At 39.0% G+C, this 17231-nt stretch overlaps 1 long non-coding RNA gene across 1 annotated transcript in view; it reads right to left on the reverse strand.

Moving 5' to 3' along the window:
- Positions 1 to 800: 800 nt before the first annotated feature.
- LOC119864406 overlaps positions 801 to 17231 on the reverse strand; it is a 31701-nt gene continuing 15270 nt past the window's right edge. The window contains exons 2-3 of the long non-coding RNA XR_005373843.1: positions 14012 to 14189; positions 801 to 1602 (exon numbers count right to left, since the gene is read on the reverse strand). This is a non-coding gene — a long non-coding RNA (uncharacterized LOC119864406). The remainder of the gene's footprint in view (positions 1603 to 14011; positions 14190 to 17231) is intronic.

The following is a 17231-nucleotide window of genomic DNA, read 5'->3' on the forward strand; positions in this document are numbered from 1 at the left end:
GTACTTGTTGAGATGAAATATGTAGTTGGGCCAAGAATTAGAGTTGGAAAAAGAATTGCTTTTAGGTGCTTGGAGGACATGCTGGATGCTCTACAACTACTCATTGTCATATCACATGCCTAATGCTATGCCAAATGCTTCTCTTCCTACCTACGGGTCACTTATGACTTGGAAACATTCTTTTTTTTTTTTTTTTTTTTTTGAAATTTTGCTATCAGGAGAAGTTTCCTTTTATTGGGAAATACATAATTTTAAGATATTGTACAGTCGACAGAACCAATGTACTATGGGGCACCTGGGTGGCTCAGCGGTTGAGCATCTGCCTTTTGCTCAGGTCGTGATCCCTGGGTCCTGGGATGGAGACTTGGAAACATTCTTGTCAAGACATCAGCCTTGGAATTCCCATTTCCCATGACAGGAAGCCTGTTTTGTTCACCTGATGTTGAGGCAGTGACTTTGGGTCCTACCAGAATCCACTAGCTCATCCCGTATTGATAGCATGGTAAGTCCTAACATAGTAATAATAACATGGTAGCTTCCATATTTATACCTACATTATCTTTCCTAGTAGCCTTGTCAGAAAGGTAAGCTCAGTAACAATAATTTTGAAAGATGGGACAAAGAATATAAGTGGGGAAATGCAAGATGGAGTCAGATTCTGCAGATGAAGACACTATGGTCTTAAAAGATCTAATCCCTCTAGACCTTAGTCTGTCACTTGATGAAGGAGCTGAAACTGAATCAATGGTTTTAAAACTTTTCTGAAAAAAAAAAAAAAAAACAAACTTTTCTGGCTGCCATTTATATTATTGCAGTGCAACTCAATGCAGACATTTCTGTGTATATAAAATACAACTGAAATTGTGTTTCACAAAAAACATAGGGACCTCCACAACATGCATTATGTCTGTTTTTTTCCATATTCCATTCTATTCCAGTTCACTATTTGTAAAGAAATATCTGAGTTGTGACTCACTACATTGGTGTCAAGATCCACTAATTTACAATTTACCATTTGAAAAACAGTGAACTGTGTGATCACTAATAATCTTTCCAGTGCCTATCTCCTATTGTATACCTGCAGTCAAGAAATCAGGACTCAACACCTGAGCCCACTTCCCCTCTCTTGCTCAGCTGCTGTGAGAGAATAAGGGTGTCTCCCTGAGTTACGAGTTCCATATTCACTGTGGTACTTCTCAGTCTGGTATAGTCCTATAATCTTTCCATGATTCATTCTGTCATTCTTTGATTTGGTCAGTTTATTCTCCAAACTTTTTGGTTTGGGAAGAAGAATCTGGGTTTGAATCCAAGCCTCATTTGTTAAACACCCTCCCTCATCTTCAATCTGAGGTTGTTGTGAGGATCAACCATAAAGGACGTAGCCTGTAGCACAGTGTGGGACTGTAGTGTGCATCAGAGGAGCGGTACTTTCGAGACAGGTTTGCTGGGTACTGTGCTGGCATCGGTGTTAGAAGAACTCCACTTGGAGCATGTCCTCGGGAGGCTCCAATGGTTCTCTTGCTCGCCTTGCTCTTTTTGCTTCGTAAACTCCTTTTAAAATCTAGCAATGCATCTCAAATGCTTTTCTGTCAGCAAACATAGCTGTAGGAGGTAATTTGTAGGGGTTGGTTACTATTACATTTACATTTTATGGTTATATCATAATTTGTCTCACTTTTTTAAAAATACGTTTCTAGTTTTTTTCCTTTAATAAAGTTTTGTGTAAAGGCAAAGGTAATGCATAAGCATCGAAATATGAAATAGTTAAGTAGACAAGTTTTTAATTAGAAAAGCAAAATCCTCCTTTCTACTCCCACCTCTTTCCATTCTACACAATAACCTCTATTAATAATTTCTTGAATAGGCCAGCCGGGTGGCTCAGTGGTTTAGCGCTGCCTTCAGCCTGGATGTGGGATCGAGTCCTACGTTGGGCCCCCTGCATGGAGCCTGCTTCTCCCTCTGCCTGTGTCTCTGCCTCTCTCTCTGTGTCTCTCATGAATAAATAAAAAATGAAATATTTTTAAAAAATAATAATTTCTTGAATATACTCTTACATGTTTTCTAATGCATGTATAAACAATTGCAAATATATTCATTCAGTTACATGAATGGTATCACATATATACATAGAAATGAGTTCTGCAAAGTACCTTTTATTTTTTTACATTTATGATTATGTATCTGTCATATCCTTATGTTAATCAGTTTAGTCGTTGTAAAGATCACTTATCTGACAGTTGCCTAAAGTTCATGTGATGTGCAGATCATTGCAACATAGCTTTAAAAATGAGTACCTTTGGGATAGCTTTTGTTGTCAGTGCGTGAAGATCTACTTCATTCTTTAAGTGGCTACATGAATTCCATTGTATGGACGGATCATAACTTATTTACCCCATCCCCTGTTGATCCACATTCAGCATATCCTAAAAATTGTGTCTAGATTTTGCTCTCACAAACAATAATGCAATGAACACCTGCGCACTCTCTTGAGATGACTCTAGGACAACTAGTAGAAATTTTTGATCTCTATTACCAAATTACCCCCCAGAAACTTGTGCCAATTTGTCCCAAGAGTGTTATGAAGTGTCTAAATCTGTATACCCTCTCTAAACTTTTATCAATACTTTATTTTTATGATCCTTTTTTCTCATTAGTAAATATTAACAAGAATGTTTAAATTACTTCAATAGAGGAAAGGGGGACATGTGTGGATAAGAGGGAGTAAGGGCCTTGACAACCCTGGAATAATTTGCAGGGATTTGGGGAGCTGCATGTGGGACAAGAGAGATTTGACTCGCCATTAGCTCTCTGCAGGACAGGCTGTTTTGTGAAGGCTTGCAGCATCTACCTTGTGTCAGATCGTAACTCAAATGGCAAAAAACAAGCCTGGATACCATTTCTCAGCTCTGCCAAACATGAGCTATATTGACTCTGATGTGACTGATGTTACTTCCTCTCCTCTATCCCAGCAGTTGAGAGGTAAATGTAACACCGCCACCTTTTGTTGTCTAGGACTTGGCTTGTCAAGAAAAGAACTCTGGGAGTACAAATGGAAATCAACACTCTTGCCTTTTGCAGAACAGATGCTGAGATTCTGTTAAGAGTAGCTTATGGTCTTCTGGAAACTTGGATTAACTTACTTGCCATTTTCTGGCAGAAGAAAGTCCCCTACAATTTATATTCTGCAACCTTATATTCTGGACTTTCTTTATAACCTACAAAGCAGGAATATCATCATAGAAACAATTGATGTTTTGTTCCAATATAAAAGAGCAACTGTTGGTTAAGACCGAGCACCTATTTTTAAATCCCGAATGTCAGTAATAATAAAAAGAAGTGGCAAAAAAGGCTCATGAAAGCTAGAGCAGATTCAAATAACCAAGTGACATGTACCCAAGCAGGAAGACCCATATTACTGTAAAGTTGCAGTGGACCTTAGAAATAATTAAACCAAATATCCTTAGTTCATTATATGGGTGAGGACGTGGGTACACAGAAAGCTGTTGTGACTTATCTCAGGTCACTCAGTATGTTGGTGGCAGCACTAGGACTCAACCTTAACCCTCATGGGGACTCTAAGCTCGATGCCCCTCCCGCTGCACCACTGTCCCTCTGAAGATCGACAAGATCAGGTGGGGGATGGAAGTGGGAAATGGAGAACAGGAAAGGAGATCACAGCTGTCCAGAGCAGAGGGTGGGGGGTAGGGCAGAAGGAAGGTGTGGGTAGGGGAGACAAAGTACAAGACTTGGGTGGGGAAAGTCAAAAAGAAAGTTAATACCCAAGGCAGATGATTTCCTGCACAAGAGCACGCCCTACCTTAGTTTCTAAAGAAACCGCGATGCTGTTTGTTACTAGTATTTGCTAATATTAATTTTATCAATAATTAATGTATTTAATATTTAATTAATAATTAATTAATTTTACTAATAATAAAGGCAGTCCTTGTAGTGGCGCCTGACTGGCTTAGCTGGTAGAGCAGGTGACTCTTGATCCCAGGGTTGTGAATTTGTGCCTTACATCGGATGTAGAGCTCACTTAAAAAGAAACAAATAATCATTGTAGTCACGTGTCCTGTTTTTTATTTAAAATCTATACTTAGGACAATAGCTAATAGGAGCGACATGTTGAAGTGTCAGCAACATATGCATGTGTGGTGTTGAGAGAGAGCTGCTTTGATACGCACAGTGCTCCTATGTGTGCTCAAGAAGGTGAGGGACGGATTCTACTCGGATGGAATGGAGACAAGACCCAGCTCAGTCCATGTTTCCAGTGTTTAGAGAGCATTTTTAGCACCTTCTTTAGTTGACTTCTGTTTCCTCCAGAAATCAGAACATTATCCCTGCCAAGCATCATGTTTCCATGAAACCGTTCTCTCTCTCTCTCTCTAATTATAAAACTCTGGTTTAGCGTCTATAGCGTGGATGGCCACCGGCAGGCTCTTGGCTGCACCCATGTCCAAGGAATATTTAATGAAAGGTCTTCTATCTTCCTGGAGAGATAGTGGAGAGTCACTGGTGATAAAATCAATAGGTTAAATTACTCTAATTTGGAAAATCCTAGTTTTTCCCACCATTGATTCAGAAAAGGTAGAAAACCAATCTGTTCTATTCAGTCAGCAAGGCTCACTTGCAACCAGGTGAGAAATTTGTTAAAGATCTCCCTAGGAAGCTAGATGGAACACTGGAACTTGTTCTGGACCCAGAAGATTCTGGGTCTTTGAGGTGAATTGTAGAGGGAAAAAAAAGGACAGAAGGACAGAAAGGCCCTGGAGGCTTTTTGCCAGCTTGTGTGCCAGAAATAGAATATTTGCTACAACTGCCTTTGCAGAGGAAAAGAGGCTACCCTATGGCAAAGTTCCCAAACCCTTCTACGAGCTCCTGCTGTAGGTGGCAGAGGGGAGGCCCGTCAGCAGCCTGGTGTCTACTGTGGGGAGCATATTTTCAGCTTATTCTAATTTTTAAAATTCTCCATCAGTCGTCGTTCACTAGGTTGTGCTATTGTAACCGACAATCCTAAACTATTAACGGCTTCAAAAGCGAAGTATTTCTGTTTTGTTTTGTTCCTCCCCTGGGCTCACGTTATATATCAGCTGCACATTAGCTCCACGGATCTGCTTTATTGTGGGATTCAGGCTAGCAGAACAGTCTCTTTCTGGAACATGCTGTTCTGTGTGTTGAAGAAAAGCGGTTCCAGGATGCTGGGAGAAGGTGGCCATGCCTCTTAGAACTTTCTGCTGGGTGGGCCCCCTCTCACTTCCGCCCACGTTTCACTGGCTGAAACGAGTCATGTGGCCAAGTGCTGCCCACGGGGAGGCCGCTGTGCTCTCCAGGTGACTCTGTAAGACACGGCCGGGCAGGCGGGAGTGGGAGGGGGCAAGGAACACTCACACGTGGCTACGCAGCCTGCCACAGGGTCCTCCACTCAGCAGTGTGCGGGGCACCTGCGTGCACGGTGTTCCCCCAAGGCCAGGGTGGAGTTCACGCCCTTTGACCTGTCCTGACCCGTAGCTCTCCAACCCAGGGGCATCCGCAGTAAGCTCTGATTTCTAAACCAGGAACGGGTTAAGGTCAAGCTTGACGGGCGTGTGGCTTTCACCACCCATGTTTTCCCCATTACTGAACAATGGGTATGTCTGATAGGGTCCCTACATTTTAAAAAATTGGGCAGAATGGCAAAAACAGGAAAATATCTATAGGATGTTTTCCGTAGGGCTGCGACTTGGCTTTTTTATGTGGAAAACTGTAACATGGGGGATTTTGAGTGGAGGTTATAAAAGAAAATCCAATTTTGAATGGTTTCTGAGCCAACTTTCCCTATTTGTGTGTTTAGATAAAACAAGGAGGAAAGGCAAGTGAAGATCAGCTGTCTTTAACCACTGGGTCTTTTTTTCCCCATGAAAATCAGCTTCAAACATCAGTGACTCTGAAATGCAAGGCCAGCCCTGGGCAGAAGGTTCTCGAGAGCTGGTTTGCCTGGAGGATTTCCTAGTGGCGTCTTCAGGAAGCGGTGCCCTCAGTTGGGCCCTCGGCCAGCCCAGAGCCCTCTGTGGCTGCCTTTCTGGCCCCAGAATCCGTGAATTCAGCAGAAATGTGGGCGGAGGGTGTTGGGGCTGCTGGAGCTGTCACACAGCCTAGGAGCCAGCGGTCGCACAGGGAGCCAAGTGCACAGCAAATTATACTAGAGTGATGAGTACTGCAGGGAAGAGGCCCGCAGAGGGCTTTTCCAGTACGACGAAAGGGAATTACAACGCACTCATACAAAATGGAAAAGACTTCCTCCAAAGAATGATGTGTAAACCCAGAAAAGGGGGTTCCGGGGGCCGGGGAGGAGGGCAAAGTCCCTCTGGGGCTGGGACCGCAGACTCCTAAGCAGGACTGAGGACTGGGGCAGGGACTCCTGCCGTGTCCCTGCCCAGGCATGGCCTCACCAAGCCTTTTATCCTGACGAATGCCACCCTGTGACGAGTCTTCAAAAAGCCCATCTCACCTTTTTTTTTTAACGATTTCTTTAATTTATAAACTGTCATAAATTTTTTTTTTATTTTGAAAAATAATTTGAACACCAAAGAGTTGTTTGGAAAGATAATAAAATAAATACCACGCAGGTACCACCCAGAAGTAACAAATATTAATATCATATTTTATTGTATATATTTTATCACTCTCTTAATAAATAAACTATTACCAATAAAATTGAAATTTCCTATAAATCTTTCCTGGGTCACATTTCTCCTCATCCATCTCTTCAGAGTTAAGTGCTGTCATGAATTCCGTGATTCTGCCCTTGTTTTTATGTTTTCTAAATATATATTGATAAACAGCATAGCTAGTTTATAGGTATGTAAATTTTATGGAAATTATTTACTGTACTATTAAGCAATCGTCTGTAACTGGAGTGTTTCTTCACATTGTGTTTTCAAGATTATTTCTATATAACTGAAGTCCATAATATAAATATACCAAAATTAAGTTGGCTTTATAGGTGAGCTTCAGTTTTTTCCTTTTACTAAGAAGACTACAGTAAAAGCCTTTGTAGGAAGTACATTTATCTATTTATTTATTTTTACATGTCTCACTTGAGTATTACCTGCAAATGCAGTTGCCTGGCCATTGAGAACACACTTTTATTTTTTTGAGAACACACAGTTTAAATTTTCCTAGACATTAATATCTGTTCGATTTAGTGTTTCCATTTTCTTTGGGTAAATACCCAGCAGTGAATCATATGGTGATTCTATTTTTAATTTTTTGAGGAACCATCATCTTGTTTTCCCCGGTGGCTGTGCCAGTTTGCAGTCCCATCAACATGCGTGACGGTTCCTTTTTCTCTATATCCTTATCAGCGTTTGCTGTTTCTTGTGTCTTTGAGTTTAGCCATTCTGACGAGTGTGTGGTGGATCTTCCTGTGGTTTCGATTTGCATTTCCCTGACAATTGGTGACGTAGAGCACCTGTCATGTGCTTGTTGGCCATCTGTATGTCTTCTTTGGAGAAATGTCTACTCGGGTCTTCTGCCCATTTTTTGATTATTTGTTTTTTGGTGTTGTTACATAAGCTCTCCATATATTTTGGATACTAACCTTTTATCAGATATGCAAATGTCATCGCAGTCAGTAAATTGTCTTTTAGTTTTGTTGATTGATTCTTTGTTCTGCAGAAGCTTTTTATTTTGATGTTTATTTTGTAGTTTATTTTGTTTCTCTTGTCTCACAAGACATACTAGAAAAATGTTGCTCCGGCTGATGTCTGAGAAATTATTGCCTGTGCTCACTCCTAGGATTTTTTATGGTTTCAGACCTCACATTTAGGGTTTGTGTGTGTGTGTGTGTGTAAGATTTTATTTATTTATTTATTTATTTATTTATTTATTTATTTATTTATTTATTTATGAGAGACCCACATAGATAGAGAGAGAGAGACAGAGACACAGGCAGAGGGAGAAGCAGGCTCCATGCAGGGAGCCTAATGCGGGAATTGATCCTAGGTCTCCAGGGTCACACCCCAGGCCGAAGGTGGCACTAAACCACTAAACCACCCAGGCTGCCCACATTTAGGTTTTAATCCATTTTGAGTTTATTTTTGTGGTTGGTGTAGGAAAGTGGTCCAGTGTAGGAAAGTGGTCCAGTTTTATTCTTTTGCAGGTAGCTGTCCAATTTTTCCCAACACCATTTGTTGAAGATGCTGTCTTTTTCCCATTGGATAGTCTTATTTCCTTTGTTAAAGATTAATTACCACATAAGCATGGGTTTATTTCTGGGCTCTCTGTTCTGGTCCATTGATCAATATGTCTATTTTGTGCCAGTACTATACTTTTTTGATTACTGTAGCTTTGTAGTATATTTTGAAATCCGGGACTGTGATACCTCCAATTTTGTTCTTTTTCAAGATTGCTTTTGTGATTCAGGGTCTCTGTGCTTCCATACAAATTTTAGGATATTTTTGTTCCAGTTCTGTGGAAAAGGCTTTTGGTATTTTGATAGGGATTGTGTAAAATTTATAGATTGCTTTGGATAGTATGGACGTTTTAACAATATTTGTTCTTCCAATCCATGAGAAAGGAGTATCTCTCCACTAGTTTATGTCATCAATATCTTTCATCAGTGTTTTATACTTTCAGAGTATAAGTCTTTCACTTCCTTGGTGAGGTTTATTCCTAAGTATTTTATTATCCTTGGTAAGACTTCCAGTACTCTGTTGAACAAACATGGTGAGAATGGACGTCCTTGTCTTGGTCCTGAACTTAGGGGAAAAGCTTTCAGGTTTTCACCATTGAGTGTGTGCTAGCTGTGAGTTTTTCATACATGGCCTTTATGATGTTGAGGTATGTTCCCTCTCAGCCTACTTTGTTGAGGTTTTTTATTTGTTTGTTTTGTTCTGTTTTTATCGTGAATGGATGTTGTACTTTGTCAAATGCTTTCTCTGCCTCTATTGAAATGCTCATATGGTTTTTATCCTTTCTCCTGTTGGTGTGATGTATCACATTGATTGATTTGCTAATATGGAACCAGCCTTGCATGCCAGAAATAAATTCCACTTGATTATGCGAATGATTTTTTAAAAATGCATTGTTGGATTCAGTTCGCTAATATTTTGTTGAGGATTTTTGCGTCTATGTTTATCAGAGACATTGGCATATAGTTCTCTCTTTTTTTGTAGTGTCTTTGTCTGGTTTTGGTATCAGAGTAATGCTGGCCTCATGGAATGAATTTCTAAGCTTTCCTTCCTCTTCTACTTTTTGGCATAGTTTGAGAAGAATAGGTATAAACTTTTTTTGAAATATTTGGTGGAATTCCCCTGTGCAGTCATCTGGTCCTGAACTTTTGTTTGTTGGGAGTTCTTTGATTGCTGATTCAATTTCATTTCTGGTCTGTTCAAATTCTCTATTTCCTCCTGATTTAGCTTTGGGAAGTTATATGTGTTCAGTAATTTTTCCATTTATTCTAGGTTATCCAATTTGTTGGCACATAATTTTTCATACTATTCCCTTATAATCCTTTGTATTTCTGTGGTGTCAGTGTTATTTCTCCTCTTTCATTTCTGGTTTTGTATATTTGAGTATTCTCTCTCTCTCTCTCTCTCTCTCTGATGAATCTGCTAAAGGTTTCTCAATTTTGTTGACCTTTTCAAGGAACTAGCTCCTGGTTTTATTGATTTGTTCTATTGTTTTTTAAGTTTCTGCTTCATTTATTTCTGCTCTAAACTTTATTATTTCCTTCTTTCTGCTAGTTTTGGGTTTTGTTTGTTCTTTTTCTAGCTACTTTTGGTGTAAGGTTAGGTTGCTTAGTTGCTCTTTTTCTTGCTTCTTGAGGTAGGCCTGTGTTGCTCTAAATGTTCCTCTTAGAACTGCTTTTGCTGAATCCCAATGGTTTTGGACTGTTGTGATTTCATTTTCATTTATCTTCATGTATTTTTTAAAATTTCCTCTTTGATTTCTTGGTTGAACCATTCATTGTTTAGTAGCATGTTATTTAACCTCCATATATTCTGTCTTCTTTTCTCTTGCAATCCTCCATATATTTGTGTTCTCTCCAGACTTTTCCTCATGGTCGATTTCTTGTTTCATAACATCGTGATTGAAAAAGATGCATAGTATGACTTCAGTCTTTTTGAATTTGTTTATTTTTTGTTTTATTTTTACTTTTTTTAAAGATTTTTTAATTTATTTATGACAGACACAGAGAGAGAGGGGGGCAGAAAAACAGGCAGAGGGAGAGGGAGAAGCAGGCTCCACGTAGGGAGTCCGACACAGAACTCGATCCCGGGTCTCTAGGATCACACCCCCGGCCAAAGGCAGTGCTAAACCGCTGGGCCACTGGACTGCCCTGAATTTGTTTAGATTTATTTGTTTTGTGGCCTAAATATGATCTATTCTAGAGAATGTTCCATATATACTTAAAAAGAATGTGTATTCTGCTGTTTTAGGATAGAACATTCTGAGTATGTTTGTTAGATCCATCTGGTCCAACGTATCTATCAAACCCACTATTTCCTTACTGATTTTCTGTTTGGATGATCTATCTATTGATGTCAGTGAGGTTTAACGTCTCCTACCATTATTGTATTACCATTGATTGCATCCTTTATGTTTGTTGTTAGCTGCTTCATGTATTTGGATGCTCCCATGTTGGGTGCATAAATATTTACAATTGTTACATCTTCTTGTTAGATTGTTTCCTTTATGATTATGTCCTTCTTTGCCTCATTACAGTCTTTGTTTTAAAGACTTGTCTTACACAAGTATTGAAGTCTAACTCTCTTTTCATGATAAATACTTTTCCATCCCTTCACTTTCAATCTGTATGTGTCTTTAGGTCTGAAATGAGTCTCTTGTAGGCAGGATTAGGGGAGTCTTGCTTTTACATCCATTCTACTACCTTGTGTCTTTTCATTGGAGCATTTAGTGCATTACATTCAAAGTAATTAGTGATAAGTATATACTTACTGCCATTTTGTTAGCTGTATTATGATTGTTTTTATAGTTCCTCTCTGTTCCTTCTCTTGCTGTCTTCTCTCATGGTTTGCTGGCTTTCTGTTTATTTTTTGCACATCTATTGCTTGTTTTTGATTTGTGCTTCCCATTAGGTTTGTATATAACATTTTATACATATAGCAGTCTACAGTAAGTTGATGATTGCTTAATTTTGAAATTTTTCACTTCTCTCCCCTCCATATTTTCAGTTATTTGGTATCATATTTCACATCCTTTAATTTTGACAGATTTCTACATATATATTTGATTTGGTGTTTGTGCTTTCTATTTTTCTTACTCTTACTTATGTTTTTTTGTTTTCCACTCATAGATTCCCCATAAGATTTTTTTTTTTTTTTTTTTTGTAGGACTGGTTTAGTGGTTGTGAATTCATTTAACTATTTTTTTGGGAAACTTGCTCTCTCCTCTTCTGAATGATGGCCTTGCTGATTAGAGTATTCTTGGCTGCAAGTTTTACCCTTTTAACACTTTGGATATGTCATGCCACTCTCTTCTGGCCTACAAAATTTCTGCTGAAAAATCAGCTCATAGCCTCATGAGATTTGCTTTGTATGTAACTGTCTTCTTTTCTCTTGCAACTCTTCACATTCTTCATCACCATTATTTTTTTTCCATTTTAATTACTATATACCTTAGTGTGGACCTCCTTGGGTTGATTTTGTTGGGGGCTTTGGATCTGGATTTCTGTTTTCTTCAATCTTCAATAGGGAAGTTTTCAGCTATTTTTCAAATAAATTTTCTGCTCCCTTTTCTCTCCTTTCATGGGATAACTATAATGTGAATGTTATTATATTTGATGATGTTGCCAAGTTATCATAGTCTATTTTCATATTTTATTATTTTTTTCTCTCTCCTGTTCAGCTTGATTGCTTTCCATTACTCTGTCCTCCTGGTTGCTGATCTGTTCTGTTGCCTTTAGTGTACTATTTTCCATCTAGTGTATTTTTAATTTCAGTTAGTAAGTTCTTCATCTCTGATTAGTTCTCTTTTATTTGGTTTTTAAATTTTATTTATTTATTTTTTAACCTCTTTGTTGAAGGTCTCATTGAGGTCCTCCACTCCTTCCTCAAGTCTATTGAGTATGACCATTACTTTAAATTCTCTATCCGGCATATTACTTATCTCCATTTTGCCTTTCTCCCCCACCTCCTCATATCTGGAATCTATAATTTGAAGGTAATGGGCAATTAGGCAGAGTTTATTATTTTCATAGAAATGTTTGTTTATCCAGTTCTTGAAAGCTAGTTTCAGAAATGCAAGGTTTTTTACAAAAGGAAGTTAATTCTGAAGCTCTCTTATTTTATGATTCTAGGTTTGAACTGAATGCACTTACATGGTGAGAATGTGAAATGACACATAGCACCTTCTGGGGAGACATGCTGTGTTTCTGCCTGCTTTTCCCTCTTCACCCCACCCCCAATTATGAATACAGCAAGTCTGTCCTGTAAATATATATGACAGGCAGAGACATGGCCTCTTCTAGGCCTTGACCCTGAGAATTTCTCCAGCAGTGGATGTATTTCTACAGCTGGGGGACCAGCTGAGGGAGCAGCAGCTCATTCAAGAGGAACAAGCTCTCCTGCTGTAATGGGTCTGGAATGTAGACATGGGAGCTGTCAAAGGAGCTTCTCTCTTCTTCATATTGACAGTTTGTGCTCACTCCATGACATGGGTGCTGCAGAAACATGACCTGGAACTGATATGTTCTGGCAGATACAAGATGGGAGATTTAAGGCTCATTCGCATTGCTTTTTTTTTCTCTTCCATGATGGTACTGAATTGTTGAAGCAGGAGGGGGGCTTATAGCTGGCAGAGAGGGTTCCCAGACCCACCATCAAAGCCAGCTCTGGGTGGCCCAATAAATCCATATGGAAGCCATTCCTGGGATTCTTGGAAGATGGCACTGTTATCTACATATGGAATTGTACTATACATTGAATAAAGCTGTAAGATGAGATATCTTCAAAATAGGGACTAAAAGAATAGAATAAACAAAACCAACTTTTAGACAAGATAACAGGAAAGTAGTATAGAAAAGCCATATGATGACCTGGTTTTTCAGTTCAATATACACAATCAATTTTGATGTTGGAACATAAAAATTCTATTATGATCAGATTTGATCGCTTATGTAAATAAAATTGAACTCTCTCTGTGTAGCTTTAAATTTTCTTTTTGGGAGGGAGGAGAAATGAAATTTTGCTCTTGAAAATTCTACCCAAGTCATCAGCATATGTTAAAACATTTATTCAACAATTATTAAATAATACTTATTCTGTGTTAGATACTAGGGATGCAGTGATGTAAAGGAGAAGGATGACTCCCCCAATGCTTATCTTTATCAAAGGCAGAGCCTGATTAAAAACAAGTACCCAAATAAAATAATTGCAAAATCTGATAAGCATATGAATGAGACCAGAGAGGGACTGAGAAAGAGAATATAAATGAGGAGTAATGGATTTCTTAAGTGGACAAAAACGGTGAGATTTAAAGTATATGAATGGGATAGTCATGTGAAGAATGGGGGATGAGCATCTCAGGTAAGAGAAAAAGTAAATTCAAAGGCCCTCTCATGATTTGTTCAAAGAATTGTGAGAAAACCAGTGCGGCAGAAGTTAAAAAGGGGTGAGAAGGATAAAGAGGGCTGGAGAAATGATCAAGGGCAGAACAGTAAGGTGTAGTAAGGAATTTGGATTTTGTTACATATTATGGGAAACCCATAAAGAGCTTTTAGCAGGGAAGAGACATAATCCAACACACACACACACACATACACGTTTTTAAAACAATCTCAAACTTAGAGTGCAGCTTTTCCTCCAGAACCATTTGAGAATAAATTGCAGTATGATACCTTGTGTTTGTTATTTATTGCTGTGTAACAAATTATCCCACAATTTAGTGGCTCAAAACAGCCTTTATAATCTCAGATTTTCTGCACATCGGAACCTGGGCTTAGCTGGCCCCTCTGTCTCATAGTCTCTCATGGGCTGCAAACAAAGTGTTGACGGACCTGCAGTCTTACCTGAACGCTCGATTGTAGCAACAACACTTCCAAGCTTGCTCAGGTGGTTGTTGGCAGGATTTAGTTTCTCATAGGTTACTGACCCAAGGCTTTGTTAAGGGTTCAGTTCTTCACAGCCTTCCTCACAGGTCTCCCTCAACTCATTGCCACATAGTCCTCAACATAGCAGCTGACCTGTCTTAGAGTGAGTGAGCAAGAGAAGGAGAAAGAGCAGCCAAGAGACAGTCTTGTTATAACCTAATCACTGAGTGCTATGCTATCACTTATGTCATTTTCTAATAATTAGAAGTGAACCACTGGGTGTAAATACATTCAGTGGGAGATTATACAAGGGCAGGAATATCAAGAGGTGGGTACCATGGGGACCATCTTAGAGGCTACCTACCACATGACCCATCACACCAAGCACCTACAACAAGGACGTTCTACTAACCACAATGCAATCACCAAAATTAGGAAACCAAATCAACCCTAACCTCAGACTCTATTCAAGTTTCGCCAGTTATTGTAGTAATACCTTTATGGCAAAAGGATCTAGTCCAGAATCATGCTTTGCTTTCAGTTGTCATATCACTTTAGTTTCCTTCAGTCTGTTTGCTTCCTCAATCTTGTCTTGGCAGTCATAGTCTTGACATTTTTTAAGATTGCAGGCTAGTTACTTTGTAGACAGCTTCTTAGTTTGGGTTTTCTGATGTTACTTTGTGGTTGGATTCAGGTTATGCATCTTTGGCAGGAGAGAAGTGATGCATTGCATACTATTAGGTGGCACATGGTTTTGATCAACTCATTCATTGCTGGTGATTTTAACTTTGATCCCCTAATTAAGGTGATGTCAGCTAAGCTTCTTGACTCTAAAGATACCTTTCTCCCTCCCTTGTAATCAATAAATATTTTGTGAAGAGGTACTTTCCAGCTTTCCCATTCCTAATCTATTCATTTATTGATTCATTTCAGTATGGACTGTATAGACTAGTCAGTATAGATTTCATCCATCTTATTCAATGGATAATTATTTATTACTATCACTATTAATTTTGATGCCAAATAGTTTCAGCTTTGACCCATGGGAGCACTTCCAAGCTAGCTATGGTTTTCTATGTTTTTTTTCAAGGTGCCCCCATCATTTTTGAGCACTTCCTTAGTTTCTGACACAAAATATGTCCCAGATTCATCTTGTACTTCTCCTACCCCAGCCTTGGGATCATCCATTTTACTAAGGAGTCCTGGTTCCTTTTAGTGGAGAAGGTATTTAGAAACCAAGACATGTGCATATTGTCACTGGGGTGTTACAGCTCCCAGGCTTTCTCAAGGACAGAGCTAGGCGATACACATGTATACCTGTAGGCATATGTGCAGACACACATTTATATTCATTTCTTTTTATGTCTATTCATGTATATAGAGAACTATGAATTCATACTGCTATCTCCAATTCCAATGCAAACTACAAGGCAAATTCTATTTTTCTACCTTTCTATATTTATAACCTCTTTTTCCCACAATAAGAAACCTGACTTCCAATATCTTTAATATATTTACTTGTTTGATCAGTGTCCATGCATGCAACCAACTTCCAATTTCTGCCACCAATCCCTACTCCTCTACTCCTGGTATGGATGATCTCCTGACCCCGCTCAGGCTCCAACAGCCACGCTGGGCTATTACCATCTCCACCTCTCCTGTGTGCATATCCTTCTCACCCATCCACGCTTAGGCAATATGTGCCATGCCATCACCTCATGTGGATGTCCTCCTCAGCTCTACTTAGGTTTTGATCCCTAGTTCTGGGCCATTGTGGTTAATACCTGGCTACATGGATGCCTTTCTTGTTCAGCACCAGTGAATGGCTTTTAGGCAGAATTAGTTTTTTTTTTCTTCCAGTTTTATTGAGATACAATTGACAGAAGGCACTGTATAAGTTTATGGCATATAGTATTAATAACTTGTGAAATGGTTACCACAATAAATTCAGTTAACACCCGTTATTTCATGTGGATACAAAAAAAAAAAAGAAAAAGAATGAAAAATGTTTTCCTTGAAGCAAGAACTCTTAGGATCTACTCTCTTAAAAACAATCAAATATACCACGTAACAGTGTTAACTATAGTTGTCGTGTTATGCATTCACCCCCAATATTTATTTATCTTTTAACTGGAAGTTTGTACCTTTTGACTGCCTTCGTTGGAATCCTCCAGCCTTTGTCTCTGATAGACACAAATCTGTTTTTTGTTTTGTTTTGTTTTTCTTTTTCTATGAGTTGTTGTTTTGTTTTGTTTTAGATTCACATATAAGTGAGATCATTCAGTGTTTGTCTTTCTCTAACATTTCATTTAGTGTAATGCCTTCAAGATCCATCCACATTGTCACAAATGGCAGGATTTCCCTTTTTATGGCTGAATTATATCCAAAGGGCTGAATTGTTGAGGAAGGGTAGGAAAGCAAACTAGAAAAAGAAGAACCATGGTATATTTTAAGCCAGCTTCTCTTATTGTTTCATGGAGCATGAATGGGAGAAGGCAGGAACTGAAGCAGAGGCCAGTTGAAAGGCTACTAGACAATGTTATCTGAAAAATGATAGTAGATGACTTAAGAGGCTGGCAGTGCAGTGAAAAAAAAAAGCATTTGGGAAGTTGAAATCACTTTCTCTTGGATGACAGTCGGAGGTGCAGGAAAGGTAGAAACCTAGAAGTCTTAGGCAGTTGATTAAAACATGGTGCCCTCTACTAAGATAAGAAGGAATTGGGGCTGAGGGTATAGTAGGTGGAGAAGAATCAATCATTATTTTCCAAACATGTCGAGCTAGAGACATATGTGAGATTTAAGAGGCGATGTTAAGTAGGTCCATGGATACAGGAGTGAACTCAAAGCAGAAATGTAGGCTGGCCATATAAATTTGGGAGACATGAACGTAGAGAAAGAATTGAAAGAGGGAGAGCATCCAGGCCTGAGCCTCAGAAACTCATATGCCAGGAAGAAGAGATAGATCTAACAATAGAGTTTGAAAAGGAGAGGCTAGTGGGTAAAAGAAACATCGGAAAACAGAAGTGCTACTATAGAACTAAGAGAGGAGCATGCTTGAAGAAGGCAGAAATAATGGATGATATCAAATATGTTGAGAAGACAAACTTGAGAACCCAAGTGTCCATTGGCTTTGACTGTGAAGAAGTCATTGGTGATTTCAACAATGTTGCATTCAGTGAGCTGACGGGGGATAAAGCCC

This window comes from Canis lupus, chromosome 19 (assembly GCF_011100685.1).
Source record: "Canis lupus familiaris isolate Mischka breed German Shepherd chromosome 19, alternate assembly UU_Cfam_GSD_1.0, whole genome shotgun sequence".
NCBI classification, from domain to species: Eukaryota; Metazoa; Chordata; class Mammalia; order Carnivora; family Canidae; genus Canis; species Canis lupus.